The following is a 16944-nucleotide window of genomic DNA, read 5'->3' on the forward strand; positions in this document are numbered from 1 at the left end:
TCGGCATCTAGTCAGTCACGTATCGACTAGCGACTAATCGACATCTAGGCGTAACTTTTACGACCATTGTTAAAAATGATGGATTAACTTTAAAGGCAATATATATAATATAAATGGAATTTAAAGGGGTGTTGTATATATACATGTAGTCTTGATAACTTTCTAAGAAATTAATCAAAGACGACTTTTGACGCGACAGCCAACTTTATCTCATGTATATATCATCTAATAATAACCAAACATTTGCTTCATTATTATTATTACAAGCCAATTCAAATTTGCTTCATACACTCCATTTTCATTTCCCACCATGGTTGTTGTTACTGAGCTTACTGAACAATCTTCATCTACCCATGATTACGATGTATTCTTAAGTTTTAGAGGCGAGGATACTCGTTATAGTTTCACTGATCATCTCCTCAAAGCACTGCGGGAAGCCACCATAGAAACGTTTTTCGACGATGATGAAATTCAGATAGGAGACCTTTTAAAACCGGAATTGGAGAGTGCGATCAAATCATCTAGGGCCTCTATTATCGTGTTGTCAAAGGATTACGCGTCTTCCACTTGGTGCCTTGACGAACTAGCACTCATCATGGAGCAACGGAGGACCTCCAGTCATATTGTTTTGCCCGTTTTCTATCATGTCAAGCCTTCGGATGTCAGGAAGCAACGGAACAGCTTTGGAGAGGCCATGGCAAAGCATAAACATAGGATGGAGGGGGAGCCAAATGAAGAGAGAAGAAGTCAATGGGGTCAGGAGATAAAGCAGTGGGAGAAAGCACTTACACAAGTTGCTGATTTAAAAGGAGAAGAAGCAAATGGCAGGTAATTATACGATGTCACATGATAGATCAAACACTTTATTATTACAAGAAAAAACTCCTTGTAACTCAGCCCTATATTTATAATCGGGAAACCTTCATAAAATAGTAACAAACTTTAACAATTGTATCAATTAGATTACTCTAACTTTATATGTTTTAATTAGGTTACTCATAAACTTTTTTTTTTGTCTTAATTAGGTTACTCACAAATATTTATTTATTTTGTTTCAGTTGTTATCTTTTTGAATTATTATATCATTTTTTTGAACGGCTAATTATTATATCAGTTGACTAAATTAATGTTAAATGAATTTAATGTATTTTTTTAGAATTTTAACTATACATTTAAGCTTAAATAATAAAATGTTAATTAGTGTGTGAAATATAAAAACTAAAAATATTCTAATAAAAAAAGTATTTCTAATAGGAGTAATAACAACATTGCAATATAGTGCTTTTCGAGAAAACAAACAAACGTAATTTCTTTATATTTTAATAATTAAAAAAAACATGTTTTTTTAATTTATCAATTTCTTTAATTAATAAAATCCATATCACTAATTTTAAATTCCATATCATCGGTCCACATCACCGTTTACAATATTTTTAAATGAAATATATGTCACGTCAGCATAATTATCTACCTAAATAATAAAAAATCGTATAATTAGTACATAGGTGAAACTTGAGTGATATAAATGAGACAAAAAAATTTTGTGGGTAACCTAATTGAGACAAAAAAAAGTTTGCGAATAACATAACTGAAACAGATAAGTTTCAGTAACCTAATTGGTGCAATGGTGAAAGTCTGTTACTATTATATAAAGTTGACCGAGACATTACCATAGTAATCATATTACAATTAGAAAACTAACCAACTTGTCAACTTAGGTCCTTTCATATTCATCAACGGTGAACACAGTCCGGAATTACCAACATTATACAGTTTCTTCCTACTAGTTTGCTCTAAGATATTGGATTGATTTTACTTTTGACTCAGATTTAGTGCATAGTTTTAAAAAGTTTTTTTTTTCGAGAATCAAAGAGCCTGGGAAGATGCTTTTTCATATTCAAATTGTGATTTTAAGATATCCAATTACAAATAAACAAAAGATGAAAACAACTCATGATAAGCTTATTTTATCTATATGCTATTTTACTTGTTGTAATTGGAATCGGTTTCCAGGCGAGAGACGATACTTATCGAAGGAATTGTTAAAGAGATAAGTAGCATATTAGATCTACAAAAAAGAAGTAAATTGCCACATATAATTGGAAAGGAGTCTACAATTCGATTTATCAGTTCATTATTGAAAGACATATCTCAACAAAGCATTGAAATTCTCACAATATGGGGAATGGCTGGAATTGGAAAGACACATTTAGCGAACTATGTCTTTCAGTCGCACTATCAAACGTTTGAAAGAAGCTGCTTTCTTGAAGATATCGAAAGGAGGTGCACACCACCAAACGGATTGCTTGATTTACAAAAACAACTCCTTAAAGATATTCGAGTGAGAAGTTGGAAGGACATAAAAAATCTTGATGAGGGCACTTTGAAGATTGAGAACGCACTTTTAAGGAACGGAACTCTTCTTGTTCTTGATGGTATAAATGCGTCCGAGCAGTTGGATGTGTTAATTGGGACAAAAGGCCTTCATCCGCAGAGCAAAGTCATCATAACATCTAAGAACGGATTGTTAACAGAAAAATGTAGGTTGTTTGATAAACAAGTTCCACCAAAGCATGAGAAGCTTTACCTTACAGGCTTATATGAAGAGGAATCACTGCAGCTTTTAAGTTGGCATGCCTTTGGATGCAATGAACTAAATACTGAACATGACAAAGAGAAGGCAATGAAGGTTGTACAATATTGCCAAGGGCATCCATTGGCTCTTAAAGTTTTGGGCAGTTGTTTATGTAGTGAAGACGCTACATGGGATGACATCTTGGAATCACTAGGGAAAGAAATTATTCATGGTATTATAGAAGTCCTGAGAATAGGTTTCGACACTTTACCGTCTGAAAAGGACAGAGACTTGTTCAAACACATCGCCTATTTATTCGTCGGAGAAGATAGAAAGTTTACCGAAGACATATTAAAAGCTTGTGGTATATGCAGATCATCTGGGATCAAGGTTCTCATCAATAGATGCCTTCTCAGTATTGATAATCGTGATCAATTTATGATGCATCAACTTCTTCAAGACATGGGGAGAGATTTAGTCCGCCAAGAATCAGCTAAAGAGCCATCAAAGCGTAGCGTGTTATGGCATCATGAGGAATGTTTGGATGTGTTGCTAAATAAACAGGTAATGAAGTGTAACTATTATGTGCACTATGATTAATTTGTATTATGTAATTAGACAACATCTTTAACCATATGTAATTTATCAGGCAACTACAAAAATTAAAGCACTGGCCCTTGACATGAGAACATTTGAGACTGAGACATCGAAAGCACCTGGGAGTTACAATATGGAAAAGTTTGGATCAACATTCATCATTCAATTGGGTTCACATACTGCTACTCTCACTTCTTTGGTGGTTCTTTGGTTGGGTTTCAGGAATGCGTGCATCATACCGTAACACAAAAGGCGAGTTTGAGATACTTGCTTTAAGTGAAATGCGTAACTTTAGGATACTCAAACTGAACTATGTACAACTCGGTGGATCCTACAAGAATTTTCCTCATGGCTTAAGATGGTTATGCATGCATGGATTCCCTTTGAGTTACATACCTACAGACTTACAAATGGATAATATGGTAGCTCTTGACATGCCTAATAGCAAACTTCAACAGCTTTGGAAGAACCCCAAGGTATTAAATCTCACGCTTAATTCTACTTATTTTGTTCAATAACTCATGGTTAAGTATATTCGCAACACTAACATGCATCTTAATTTATTTATTATTAATTAATTAACAGCCACTCGGGTCACTGAAGTTTCTTAATCTCAGTAGTTGTCATGAGCTAGTTAGAGTGGGTCACTTCTCTTGGCTCCCTCTACTTGAAAGGTTGACACTCGCAAGATGTACAAGTCTAGTCGAGGTCTGTGAGTCAATTGGCACTTGTTGTCAAAAACTTGAATTCCTTGATCTGAGTGAATGTAGTAAGCTGAAAGCACTTCCGAGAAGCATAGGAAAGTTAAGGAACCTTACACAACTTCTAACTAGTGGTTGTTCAAATCTCTGTGAATATCCCGTTGAAATGAAGGATATCGGATCACTTCAAGTTCTAATCTCTGACAATATTAACAAGAAGTCTCCTGTGTTTTTTCCCTCTAATATCATGGTACCAAGAAGTTTCAAGTTCTCTGTAAGTTCTTTACCAAGATCACTAGTGGAGTTGTCTCTTAAAAATTGTAATTTGTATAATGAATCTTTTCCAATGGAGTTTAGTACCCTTCCAAAGTTGAGGCGCTTGTATTTAGATGAAAATCCAATTGATTCCATGCCTGATTGTGTGAGAAGCCTTTCTAGTCTGAGGTTGCTCTCTTTCCAGGGATGTCGTAGCCTGAAAACCGTCTTGTGTACTCCAATCCAGTTGGAGGTTTTGGATATATTATATTGCGACTCACTGGAGGAAGTAGCATATCATCCAAAAACATCAGCTCCACCTGATGTCGAGTTTTCAGAGGATGCTTACAAGTTCTTTTTGGGTGGTTTCATTATTCATAACATAGTAAAGGGGTACTACGCACGTTGGCCAGAAACCAACGATATTGTATATAATTAGTGCCTCTCCCCCAAACATTAATGTAAGCCAAAAATTGTGACTCGATATCAATGTGGCGAAACTCATTCAATAAATATTTTGTTTAATCAATGGATTTAAGTTGGCGTGTAATCCGGATTTGAGACAAGAGTTTCGATGCACACACTTAGCTTCAACGAGAAGAAAGCTTCTAGAATGTTTGGTCACTATGTTTAGCTATAAATAGGAAGCATGTATTTCTTTTATAGTGTGTGTTTTCTATAATGTAATCAATCACCCGAGGGTATCTCGTGTTTTATTACCGATTACGGAATCATTCACTATCCATGTTATCGATCTTTATATTATTTGTTCGATAGTTTGATTTCACTGTACCCGTCTCGATCGTTTATCATGAACAAATCCATTCGTTATGTAAGATCCGGTATTAGGAGACCTACAATTAAATAACCACTACTGCACCTCAATCCATATCCATTGCCACGGCCATTGGCACACTCACAACTGCCACCTTCACTACCAACCACTGTCGGGTGGGGGTGGGAACTAAGTGAAAGTGTTTTAGTTTGGATCGTTAGAATTATCTCTTTTGTTTATTTGATTTATTTGCAAGTTTATCTAGTCTAAAAATTTTGAGTTTTTGTATGATAAGTTTATGTTTAGTTTGAAAAGGATTAGTGTGGGTTATTTTAGTATAAATAGATGTGCTAGGGTTATTGTAAGTGCGTCAAGAATTATAATAAACGAAAAGAATCGATCTTGGTTAAGATCAAATTTTGTGTTCTTGGGTCTGATTTTCAACATTTATAGGTTGAAATTTGATTATGTTATAAATATTTGTTATCCTACCAGATTTAAATTCAAACCTGTAAGATTCACAATGCACTTATCTTGTCCTGTGATACATAGTGTGATCTTATCCGATATAAGACATGAAACTTCATGTAGACGGTAGACGCGCGATGGTAGACCTGCCCATTTCTACATCTAACGAACAAGTCAAAACTCGTTCAAAGTGTGTGGGTGTGTTTTTACACATACAAGCTTCTAATTTGCTTTAATAAAGTTAAATTGCTAGTGCAACTTCCGTTAGGGCTGTCTTCCATTTCTCAATCTTCTGAGCAAGTTTATTTTGTTTCTATGCATTTGACTCCGTCTCCATCCTTTTCTTATGTTCTGCCGTTGTGTCTCCAAAGCTATATATTTCGTTGCTTCCTGACAACAGAAGGCTTGACATGATAGAAGATTGGGTAAACAATATGTTTGGAGGTCGTTCGCTGCTCCATGATACATGCCAGTTGTAATTCTTGGACAACACGATAATAGAATCCCGCATGATTTGGTTGATTCTTAGAAGATGTGAGATGAGGTTACTTCGTCGTGTCAAAAGTCGTCTTTTACATTACTAAATAAAAGTTGTTAGTACATCAGTTTTAGCAATAAGCATAGGCCTTTACCTCGTGCAGATTGCTCCCCACCAGTCTATATTCTAGCTAAAACTAAAGTTATGCCACAGAAACTAGTAATGAGAACTTGTCTCTTGACATTTTTTTAACCATTGTAACTATATGTTAATATGAATTTCATAATAGTAATCTAGTTTACAAGAACAAGCGACCATGTTTCCAGAATATCTTTAATTCTTAATATAATTTCAATCTTTCCATAAACCATTTTACGAATATTAAACAAAAGAATGAGAATAAAAACGGAAACAAATGTAACTAGGAAATGTGTGTTAAGGATGAAGTTAAACATTCTTACATGTCTAGGGGTCCAAGTAGATCAGTTCCGCTTTCGATGAGGCTCTAGGGAACCGCATAACATCCTTAACGATGTTAAACCTTCCATTAGCATTCAAAATTTTAGATGGTTGAATACAAACTTCTCAAGAGAAGGGGAGTGAGCAAGTAAAAGCTTTATAAAAAGCAGTTGTCGTCTTGATCCTTGTAAAGATGATAGTTCCACAGTTTGCAATTGATTATGTGTTTGGTCCAAGCAGTCAGGTGATTCCAAATGATTTGATGCTGTTTCCACCTGAATCCATTCCAACTTCTCCTGGACAAAATATATATGCACACCACACTAGCTTAGCATCCAACTCTTGTAACATAAAGGGGCAATATAAACTTTACCGTCTGAGTATTCACTATACGCAATTCTTCAAGATTCGGCGATCTTCGAAGCAACAAAGAACACCAGGAAGATGATGCATATCACCAAGTGAAATATCTTGCAACCTCATACACTTTAAACTATTATTATTTGCATGCGAAATCACTTTAGCATTTCTGTAGTATGTATGAAAAACCTAGGAGTTGAAAGTCAGATTCTAACTTAAATATATGTGAAGTATGAAGGTAAAATTCCAAATTAAAATTTTGTGACATACCCTAAGAAAATTACCATCAATATGAAAGGATTGAACTTTAGGCATGTTATCGAGCATAACTAATCTTGGTATGAAAGCTGTATATTGTATTTTGATGATGTTAATCTCTGTATAGGGGGACTCTATATGTAGAGCCATATCAAGCTAATAATAGTAAGAGATAATTTACAATCATTAACATATATAGAACTATAATCTATAATCACTGTCTAATATCCCCCCTCAAGCTAAGGCTGGGGAGCGACCTGTAGCTTGGATCTAAGAAGCAAGAACCGTTGTGACGAAAGAGGCTTTGTGAACACATCTGCAATTTGATCATTTGTCTTGATAAACTGAACCGAAAGCTGTTTTCGAGCAACTCTTTCCCTGACATAATGAAAATCAATCTCTACGTGTTTTGTGCGAGCATGAAAAACCGGATTAGCTGAAAGGTTGGTGTCACCAAGATTGTCACACCACAAAATAGAAACTGATGTCATAGATACATGAAGTTCCTTTAGAAGCGCCTCTAACCATGTTAACTCAAGAACCGTGTCTTCTAAAGCTTTGTATTCAGACTCTGTAGATGACCGAGAGACAGTACGTTGTTTACGAGCACACCACGAGATGAGATTAGATCCAAGGTAGACAACAAATCCCCCCGTGGACCGACGGTCATTGAGACAACCAACCCAGTCTGCATCAGAAAAGGCTATGAGAGATGGACCGGAGGCATCCGTGTATGCGTGGATGATAGGGGCTGATTTTTGTTGAATCAGGAGACCGAAATGAGTAGTTCCTTGAAGGTACCGGAGAATTCTTTTGACTGCGGACCAATGATGTTCTGTAGGGGAGTGCATAAACTGGCACACTTTGTTAACCGCAAAGGTAATGTCCGGTCTCGAAACGGTCAAGTATTGTAATGCACCAACAGTTTGCCTAAACTTAACAGGATTTTCAAACGGAGGACTATCACCAAGAGCCAGATTTGAGTTAGTTGTCATAGGAGAGTCAACTGGTTTGGTTTGAGATAGACCAGCTTTATGAATAATGTCAGATATGTATTTCTTCTGGGAGAGAAGCAAATCATTACCTTTGAAAACCACCTCAATGCCTAAAAATATGAAAGTCGCCCCATGTCTTGGATTGCAAAAGAAGTGCTAAGCTTTTGAATGATGTGATCAATGAGGCGGGGATTGTTGTCTGTTAAGATAATATCATCCACATACACGAGCATATATAGTAAATTTCCATTGTGAGAGTAAATAAACAACGAGGGATCCGTTTTGGACCCGTGAAATCCAAGCTGAAATAATACCCCCGAAAGACGATTAAACCATGCTCGTGGGGCTTGTTTGAGTCCATATAAGGACTTATGGAGCATACACAGATGATTCGGCTTTTGTGGATCAATGAAGCCTTGTGGTTGCCGTAAATAAACGGTTTCTTGGAGGTCACCGTGTAAGAAAGCGTTTTGTACATCTAGCTGGCGTAAAGGCCATTGCCTTGCAACAGCAAGTGACAGTACCACACGAACAGTGGTAGATTTTACAACCGGACTAAACGTCTCATGATAATCAATTCCCGGCTGTTGGTGAAAACCTTTAGCTACCAAACGAGCTTTGTAACGTTTTATAGTTCCGTGTTCATCTCGTTTCAACCTGTATACCCACTTAGAATCAACAACATTAGCATTAGGAACAGGTGGTACTAAAGTCCATGTACCGTTTCTCATTAAAGCTTTGAATTCCTCAGTCATGGCAGCACGCCATTGAGGACTTTTGTTGGCAATAGCAAAGGTGGAGGGTTCGGTGGAAGGTGAGTCGGTGGAAACGTGAAAGGCAGAAGCATTGTACGGAGTACGTTGCTCTGGGTTGGGTCGAAGGTTTGGTGGACGTGTACGGGTTTGGCTTTCGGTGGTGCTAGAATGTGTAGGTAATTGGTCATTGGTTGTGGGTTGGGTGGGTTGTCGACGGCTATAGGTGTACTGTAGAGGTGGGGTTGGATGGGTGTTGGGTGGAGCTGAGGTGTTAGGTTCGGTGGTGGTAGGTGTTTGGGTAGGAACGGGGAAATCTTGTGTTGGGCTTGTTGCATCTGGGGCAGGAACTATGTTGGTGGGTGTTGTGTGTTGGGCCATGGATGAAGGAGATGAATTAGCTGAGTTATTTTTAGGGATGTGTGATGGGTCGTCTGGTGTATTTAAATTTGATAGGCTGGATAGTTCATGTAGGGCAGGGGCTGGATAGGATGAAAAATATGGATCTGGTGAGGGTGTAGTAATTGAAGAGGAAGGCTGGAGAATAGGAAAAAGTGCTTCATTAAACCGTACATGTCGAGCAACATATATACGGTCAGTAGTAGGATCTAGGCAAATATACCCGTGGTGAGAGAGGCTGTACCCTAAAAATATACAAGGTAGGGAGCGAAAATCCATCTTGTGTGGCTTGTATGGGCGAAGGTGAGGGAAACATTGGCATCCAAAAACACGTAAGAAGGACAGATCAGGTTTGCGGTTAAAAAGATGCTCAAAGGGAGATATGTTTGATGATGTGCGAGAAGGCATGTGGTTTATAAGTATGTGGCGGTCTCAAAGGCAAAGTTCCAGAAACGCATTGGAACACCAGATTGTGCCAAGAGGGTGAGACCGGTTTCCACCATATGACGGTGGCGTCTTTCAACAAATCCGTTTTGTTCACTTGTATGAGGGCAAGAGAGACGATGTAAGATCCCAAGAGTTGTGAAAAAGGAGGATAGGTTTCGAAACTCCCCGCCCCAATCTGTTTGGACAGACTTGAGTTGTGTTTTAAATTGTCGTTCGGCCATTGTATGGAATTGTTTGAAGGTTCCGAAGACATCAGATTTTTGTTTTATGGGAAATAGCCACATGTATCTGGTATAATGATCAACACAAAGTAGAAAATAACGATGGCCATAAAAAGAAGTAACGGGAGCGGGTCCCCAAACATCACAATAAACCAAATCCAAGACATGTGTACTTTTATAATTAGAAGAAGATAAATGCAGTTTTGAAGACTTCCCCATAGGACACGAATTACAAAAAGGAAAAACATATTTATTTGTAACGGGAAGGTAATTTTTGGAAATCATAGACCGTAAAAGCTCCGGGTGGGGATGTCCAAGTCTTTGATGCCAAATTGTTGGGGAAGCTCGAACTGCGGAAAAGGCAACATTGGAAACTGGATGAAACTTTGGCAAGCAAAACGAGTAGAGACCGTCCTTACTTGGACCCATGAGGAGGATAGTTCGGGTAGCCGTATCCTTCACAAAAAAAAAAGGTAGAGTGAAATTCAAAGAATACATGATTGTCTTCGCAAAAACGTTGTACGGAGTTTGATTTGTGGAACATGTAGAATTTTTTTAATAGAAAGGGTTTTGTTTGGTGAATTAAATGTGGTAGAAGCAATATGAAGAATAGGTAAACCTTTGCCATTACCAACAAGTAGTGTATCCTTACCATTATAAGGTTCAAAGTTGTCAAAGCCGTTGAGATCGGGTGCCACGTGACTATTTGCACCAGTGTCTGGCAACCATGATGATGATTGTGAACGCTGGTCAGCATAGTTTGCTTGTGGAGCCTGTCTTGGTGCACGATTGGGACAGAGTGATGGAATGTGTGCAATGCCACACCTGTTGCATGAACCATAGATTGTATTCTGATTAGTTGCCCAAGCAAATCTGGAATTGTTACCTGTAGTGTTTGGGTTATTTTGATTGTTGTTGTTGTAGGATTGGTTGGCGTTGTAAGATTGATTGTTGTTGTAGTTTCCACGACCACGTCGATTAGAGGAACCACGGTTGCGGTTGGTTGGTCCACGAGTGGTATAAAAAGCCTGATTCGGCTGTTTTGCAGGTTGCACGGTAAACCCTAATTTGGTCATCAACTGTTGAAGAGATTGTACTGTTTCAGGCGGAAGCTGGAATCCGGTGGAAGAGGCTGAATCACGGCTGCTGGTAGCCATGAAGGCTTGAGTAGCAGCAATTGTGGGATCAGACTTCTTTGTCATGTAGTCGTAATCAGTCCAGGAAGTTCCAAAAGAGCAACAGGAGGGTGTCTTGCAATCAAGGTAGATTTCAACGAATTGTATTCTTCCCTAAGACCCACAATAATTAGCATAACGACATCTTTTTCTTTCATAGGCTCACCAATGTTTGCTAAAGCATCTGAATACTCTTGTGCTCGAGTAATATAGGCAGCAGAAGTTTCTTCGGGTTTCATCTCAATCTTGAGCAATTGAGTTTTGAGGGTGTATTCTCGTGAAGATGTATGTGGTGAATAAGCACGTTCCAAGGACAACCACAAGTCACGAGAGGTATCACCCTGTACATGCTGGAACGATGCTTCCGAGATCGTTGAAAGCAACAGCATACGGACGTGAGCATCATTTAAGATCCATGCAGAATAATCAGGATTTGGTTGTATTGCAGGCGGCGCTGGATCTTTGTTAGAAGAGTGGACAGTGATGGTTGGACATGGACAAGAAACAGATCCGTCGATATAGCCAAAAAGACTATTGGTGATGAGGAAGGGATGGATCATTGTTTTCCAATATCCATAATTGGTAGGACTAAGTTTAAACCCGAATTTATGAGAATTGTGATTAGTTTTCTCCAATGTGGTGAAGGCTATGATGGCCATTGTGGACCGATTGGGAAGAGCAGAGGCCAACCAAAGAAAAATAAAAATAAAAAAAGGAGGAACAAGAGAGGCGGCTGAAATTAGGGTTGGAGCCTGGCTTTGATACCAAACTAATCTTGGTATGAAAGCTGTATATTGTATTTTGATGATGTTAATCTCTGTACAGGGGGACTCTATATGTAGAGCCATATCAAGCTAATAATAGTAAGAGATAATTTACAATCATTAACATATATAGAACTATAATCTATAATCACTGTCTAATAAGCATCAATGCAAGATTCATCCTTTTAAGTCTTACAAAGTCTTTTTCGGATATGTTGAGAATTATACAAACCGAAGCAAGACTTTCGCCATGCAACAACTCAAGCAACATGACATCAGAGCAATTCTCGACAACCAAAATCCGCAATTTTGTAGCCTTGATTTTAAGATTGTATACATTTGTGCACGAATGCATTACCAACGTCATAAGTTGTGGTAAGTTGATCATAGCTATGCCTTCTTCGGTAGTGAAATCAATGTTATTGAGAATGAGACTTTCAAGATAGAGAAACCCTTCATTCTGACTTGGTGGCTTCCAGATAAAATTGTTAAGTTCCAAGTTTCGCAGCTCGAGACAAGAGAACACGCAAAATGAAAGTTGATAACGTAGATTTGAGTAATTAACAAGAGTGAATCCTCTACATGTTTTGTTGATAAGAATAATATCCAGTGGTCAACTTCTTGGAAGCTATCAAGTTGCAAGTACGGTATATATAGATAAAATTTGGAGATAGGACCCTTCTGAAGGAACAAGACATGGTTTATGACCCTTATAAGCCCATGTCTACCAAAAGCTCCATAGCTAGTTGCCAAGGTTTTGGAAATTTGCTCATCAAAAACCACTGCACTTATTGTGGTCCATTTGTACCTCCACTTTTTTGACAGAATGCTTGTCCTTACAGTATCTCGGATTGGGAGCCGCTCTAAAACTGAGCTCGTCAAATGCTCCGGCAAGTTCCCGATAGTTACCAGCCTCTTATTAGTATCTGTCATTAGATTTAAGAAAACATAAATTGAGTTATTTATAAGAGAATGGATGGTTATCAAAAAATAAAAACTTGATACTTGTGATTTTTTGGGTAATGTGGTTCTCTTAACTGTAAATTTCAAAGATCAAGAACACGAAACGAATAAACGAACACACACAATTTAAACTCAAAACCAAATATCACAATAACTATCAATTTATAATAAGGAAAACAGTTCAAAAACCCTACTTAGTTACGGGCTAAGCCACCCCTTCTTAGATAATCGAGGCTGCGTCTCACCTTGTTCACTTTCAATGTTATGGTCCAGGTCAATTCATGCTCGCGACTTAGGTTTTAATCGCAGTTCGCAATACATATATAACCAAAAGTAAAGCACATAAGTCACTTATAAAAAATGCATGATGTTTAAGTTATTGATAACGTTTGATGGATGAAACTATGGATCAAGAAGCTGACCTTAAATGTAAATCTGTAATCTTTTACGAATCTCATAAACTATTATAATAAATTCAACCAAAGCTATCAGAATAATAATGGTTTGGCTTGGTCTCCGGTTAACCAAGCCTTGATATATAAGATTTAGTGCTTTTGAATATAATTAGTCAAATCGGTGCATAAAATTTGTTCCGGTGATCATTGACAACAAACAATGAAAACCAAAGTAATTAAGCAGATATATGGGGATGATGAAATAGTGAAATAGAATCTTACGTGTGAAATCCATACTAGCACCACGAAGTTGTTTTGTTTTAGGGTTTATACTTTATAGGACTAAAACAAGCTAGTGTGTATATATATATACTGGGTTAGGCACCCGTGTACAACACGGATTGAAAAAATATAATTTTATAAGTCCATAAAATTCAAAATACCAATAACGAAAAGGTTTTATAAATAAATTCAAAATAAAGTAAATATAAATGTAATCTGAGAATACAATAAAAAATTATAATCTTAGGACGATGATAGTGTCACTACTAGAAAAAAGGCTTTTAATGACTCGCATTGCGAGTCATAAATTGGTACAGATGACTCGCAAACGCGAGTCATTGATAGCCCAGTCATAAATCAATTATGACTCGCACTCGGGAGTCATAACTTATGACTCACATTTTATGACTCGCATTTATGACTCACATTTCATGACTCGCGTTTATGACTTACGCTTTATGACTCGCATTTATGACACGCTTTTATGACTGCAATTTACGACTTGCAAATTTGCGAGTCATGGTATTATTTAAAATATTTTTTATTTTACTACTTTATTATTATTATTTTGCATACTAATATTTAAATTAATGACACAATTATACAAAATAAACCTTTCATTTCATATCTTAATTAAACATCCAACATCAAAATGATACACAAAAATATTTGTTTAGTCAATACAAGAAATCATTCTCGAAAAACAAACTGAACCGCATAGCTCGACCATTTTTCACGAACCGCATCATGATCTGTATCTGTGTATACCTCTTTGCCTCCACCAACCTAAGAAGAAATAAAAAGGTTACAAACTTGGTCGGGTCAAAACATATTCGATCAAAACAAACCAATACAAACCAATAATCAAAAGAGTAAATTACACTTACATTGTTATTGACGAGTATGTCAAGTCCGTCACAAACTATCTCCTTCATGAGTTTAAGATATAATCTCCACGCTCTATACTTGCCGGTTGAGTTGGACACTACAGAATAACATATTCAAAGTTACAAATTATGATTGAATGATAATACAAGTTTGTTTTTGTGTGCGTTGAACTGAAGGCAGCCTAATAACTAAAAACATTATCTCATAACTCACTAATCAAGTTGACTATTATGACTTCAAGTTGAAATAATCACACTTTAGTCACACATATATGAAACATATTTTTACAAAGTTGAAAAGAAATACTTTTATTTTAGTCGTATTCTTTTATTTGCGTCCAGTTCAGCGCGCGCAATCAAATTAGCGCGCGCGTGTGCAGATCAATAACGTGCAGTTAAAATCAGAATCTGGATAACTCGCAGATCATCAAATCAGCGCGCTGATCAGAACAGCCCGCGTGCAGATCAGAACAGCGCGCGCGCCCGAATCAGATCAGCATGTGTGTGTCCGGTTCAGATCTGCGCGTGCGTGCAGATAAGATTAGCGCGCGTGCAGATTAGTACACGTGCATTTCTACGACTTTTGTTTAAAGAATTAAACAAACAGTATGTTCATGTAATGATTCGAATCAGTTAAAAATATAAAAGAGAGAATGGCGTACATACAACATAAACATGTTTTGCTCCCACTCTTGTACAAAACAAAGAGAGAATCCTTGTCCCTACCACAACATGAAGAACAATCTTGTCAATATTGAACAAAAATGTGTTTATGTAAATAACACTTTGCTAAGTCTTAGGTCTCACAGCATCATTCAGCATTTCCTGCAAATCATATCAGTGTTAGGTCTAGTAATAAAAGGTAAACATCATGTGTCCAGATAAAAGGAGAAAAATAGTTAACATCAATGGTTATGCTAAGCATTAAAATATTTGCGTACCTTACTTTAGTATTTGCAAAGGAGGTTCCCATTCCAAAGCATTTTATAAGTAGCTAAATGCCATGTTGCTTTACATTAGGATACTATCGACTTACTTCATAAATACATGCAACAACAAAAATAAAGAAAAATTAAGTGTCAGAAACATCAACGGCACCAAAAACAGTAAAACTTGAAGTGTTCAGTTTATACCTTTAAATGAACCGAGCGTTCATGAAATGTTCGAGAAGTTCGCTTATGTTCGTTTATTTAAGAAACGAACGAACATTAATACATGTTTTGTTTGTTCATTTATGTTCCTGAATGTCCTATTAAAAAGAGATATGCCAACATATAAAGAGATATATGCCAATCCTATTAAAAAAAATCAAAAACACAAAACTCAACATTCTTACATAAGCATCAACAATTTTTTAAAGTTCTGATTGTGTATCCCATAGATAGCAAAATTTATATAAAATTAAACATCTGTAAATTAGAAATAATCATCCGGCTGATGAATGATAAATGAATATAGCTAAAGATCAAACCTTTGAAATCTGATTACCAACATATGGAATATCTTTCCATGGCTCTGCCATAGTGCCATCTCCTAAAAAATGAACATATCCACGTTCAATTCAAGATACAAAAAGTACTTGGGAAGCAAAGTAAAATAATTTAGGTGTAAAAATCTAAAATTCAATTAGTAACAATTGAACATAAAAAACGAAATTGTGAGTGAAATGCAGTAGAACTGAAAGAAAAGATGGCGATTATTACCGCTGATCACCACCACCACCACTTTCATCGCTATGAACAGAAGGTATGACCACCACATTGGAAGCTGACAAGGGAATCTGCAGAGGAGAGATGGCAAGGGGTTTTTCTATTGATGACGTGGATTGGTTTGTTGAGAGCATGAATCACCTCAAATTCAATTGTTTGCATACATGAAAGAAACCCAACCTGAAATACAGCTGCAAAACACATACAATGGATCAGAACCATCATAGCCTAGCCCAAGAAAAACCCCAAACTAAACTAAGCATATAACAAATCAAAAATCAAGACACACAAAAGCAGGATCTGGACAAAGCACCTAAAAGCCTCAATCAATTCATGTTGTTAAAACCTCAATTACTAATTATCATATACCCTAACAACATAATCGAATGGAATGATGTTCGGTGGTGTAATTTAAGAACCATACCTGGTGTTTCTGCCGGAAGAAGAGAGGGTCGATGCTCAATCGAACCGACGACGGTGACGAAACATAATCACCAAACACAACTACCGAGGGATCCGAATTAGAACCCGGCAATGTCACAGCAGATTTTGGATGAAGTATACAGTAATACAGAGGCTGCCACTGAACTAAACTAAGCATATAACAAATCAAAAATCAAGACACACAAAAGCAGGATCTGGACAAAGCACCTAAAAGCCTCAATCAATTCATGTTGTTAAAACCTCAATTACTAATTATCATATACCCTAACAACATAATCGAATGGAATGATGTTCGGTGGTGTAATTTAAGAACCATACCTGGTGTTTCTGCCGGAAGAAGAGAGGGTCGATGCTCAATCGAACCGACGACGGTGACGAAACATAATCACCAAACACAACTACCGAGGGATCCGAATTAGAACCCGGCAATGTCACAGCAGATTTTGGATGAAGTATACAGTAATACAGAGGCTGCCACTGAACTAACACACCATCGCCGTTCGGTGGTCGGAATCGAAACCCGACAACTCCATCGCCATCCAGCACCAAGAATGAAGAAGTGGAGAGACAAATACTAGCAGAGGA

The 16944-nt window shown here is 37.2% G+C and overlaps 2 pseudogenes across 1 annotated transcript; one reads left to right on the forward strand and one right to left on the reverse strand.

The window, feature by feature from the left end:
* Positions 1–28: 28 nt before the first annotated feature.
* LOC143635991 (TMV resistance protein N-like) lies at positions 29–4567 on the forward strand (annotated as a pseudogene). Its single transcript, XR_013154167.1, has 4 exons — positions 29–828; positions 2014–3139; positions 3225–3648; positions 3758–4567. The product of XR_013154167.1 is annotated as a TMV resistance protein N-like (transcript).
* Positions 4568–6314: 1747 nt separating this feature from the next.
* On the reverse strand, positions 6315–12653 carry LOC143635952 (F-box/FBD/LRR-repeat protein At1g13570-like; annotated as a pseudogene).
* Between the last annotated feature and the right edge of the window lie 4291 nt (positions 12654–16944).

This window comes from Bidens hawaiensis, unplaced genomic scaffold (genome assembly GCF_021521415.1).
Source record: "Bidens hawaiensis isolate Kalapana, Puna unplaced genomic scaffold, B.hawaiensis_p1.1 tig00007743_1, whole genome shotgun sequence".
NCBI classification, from domain to species: domain Eukaryota; kingdom Viridiplantae; phylum Streptophyta; class Magnoliopsida; order Asterales; family Asteraceae; genus Bidens; species Bidens hawaiensis.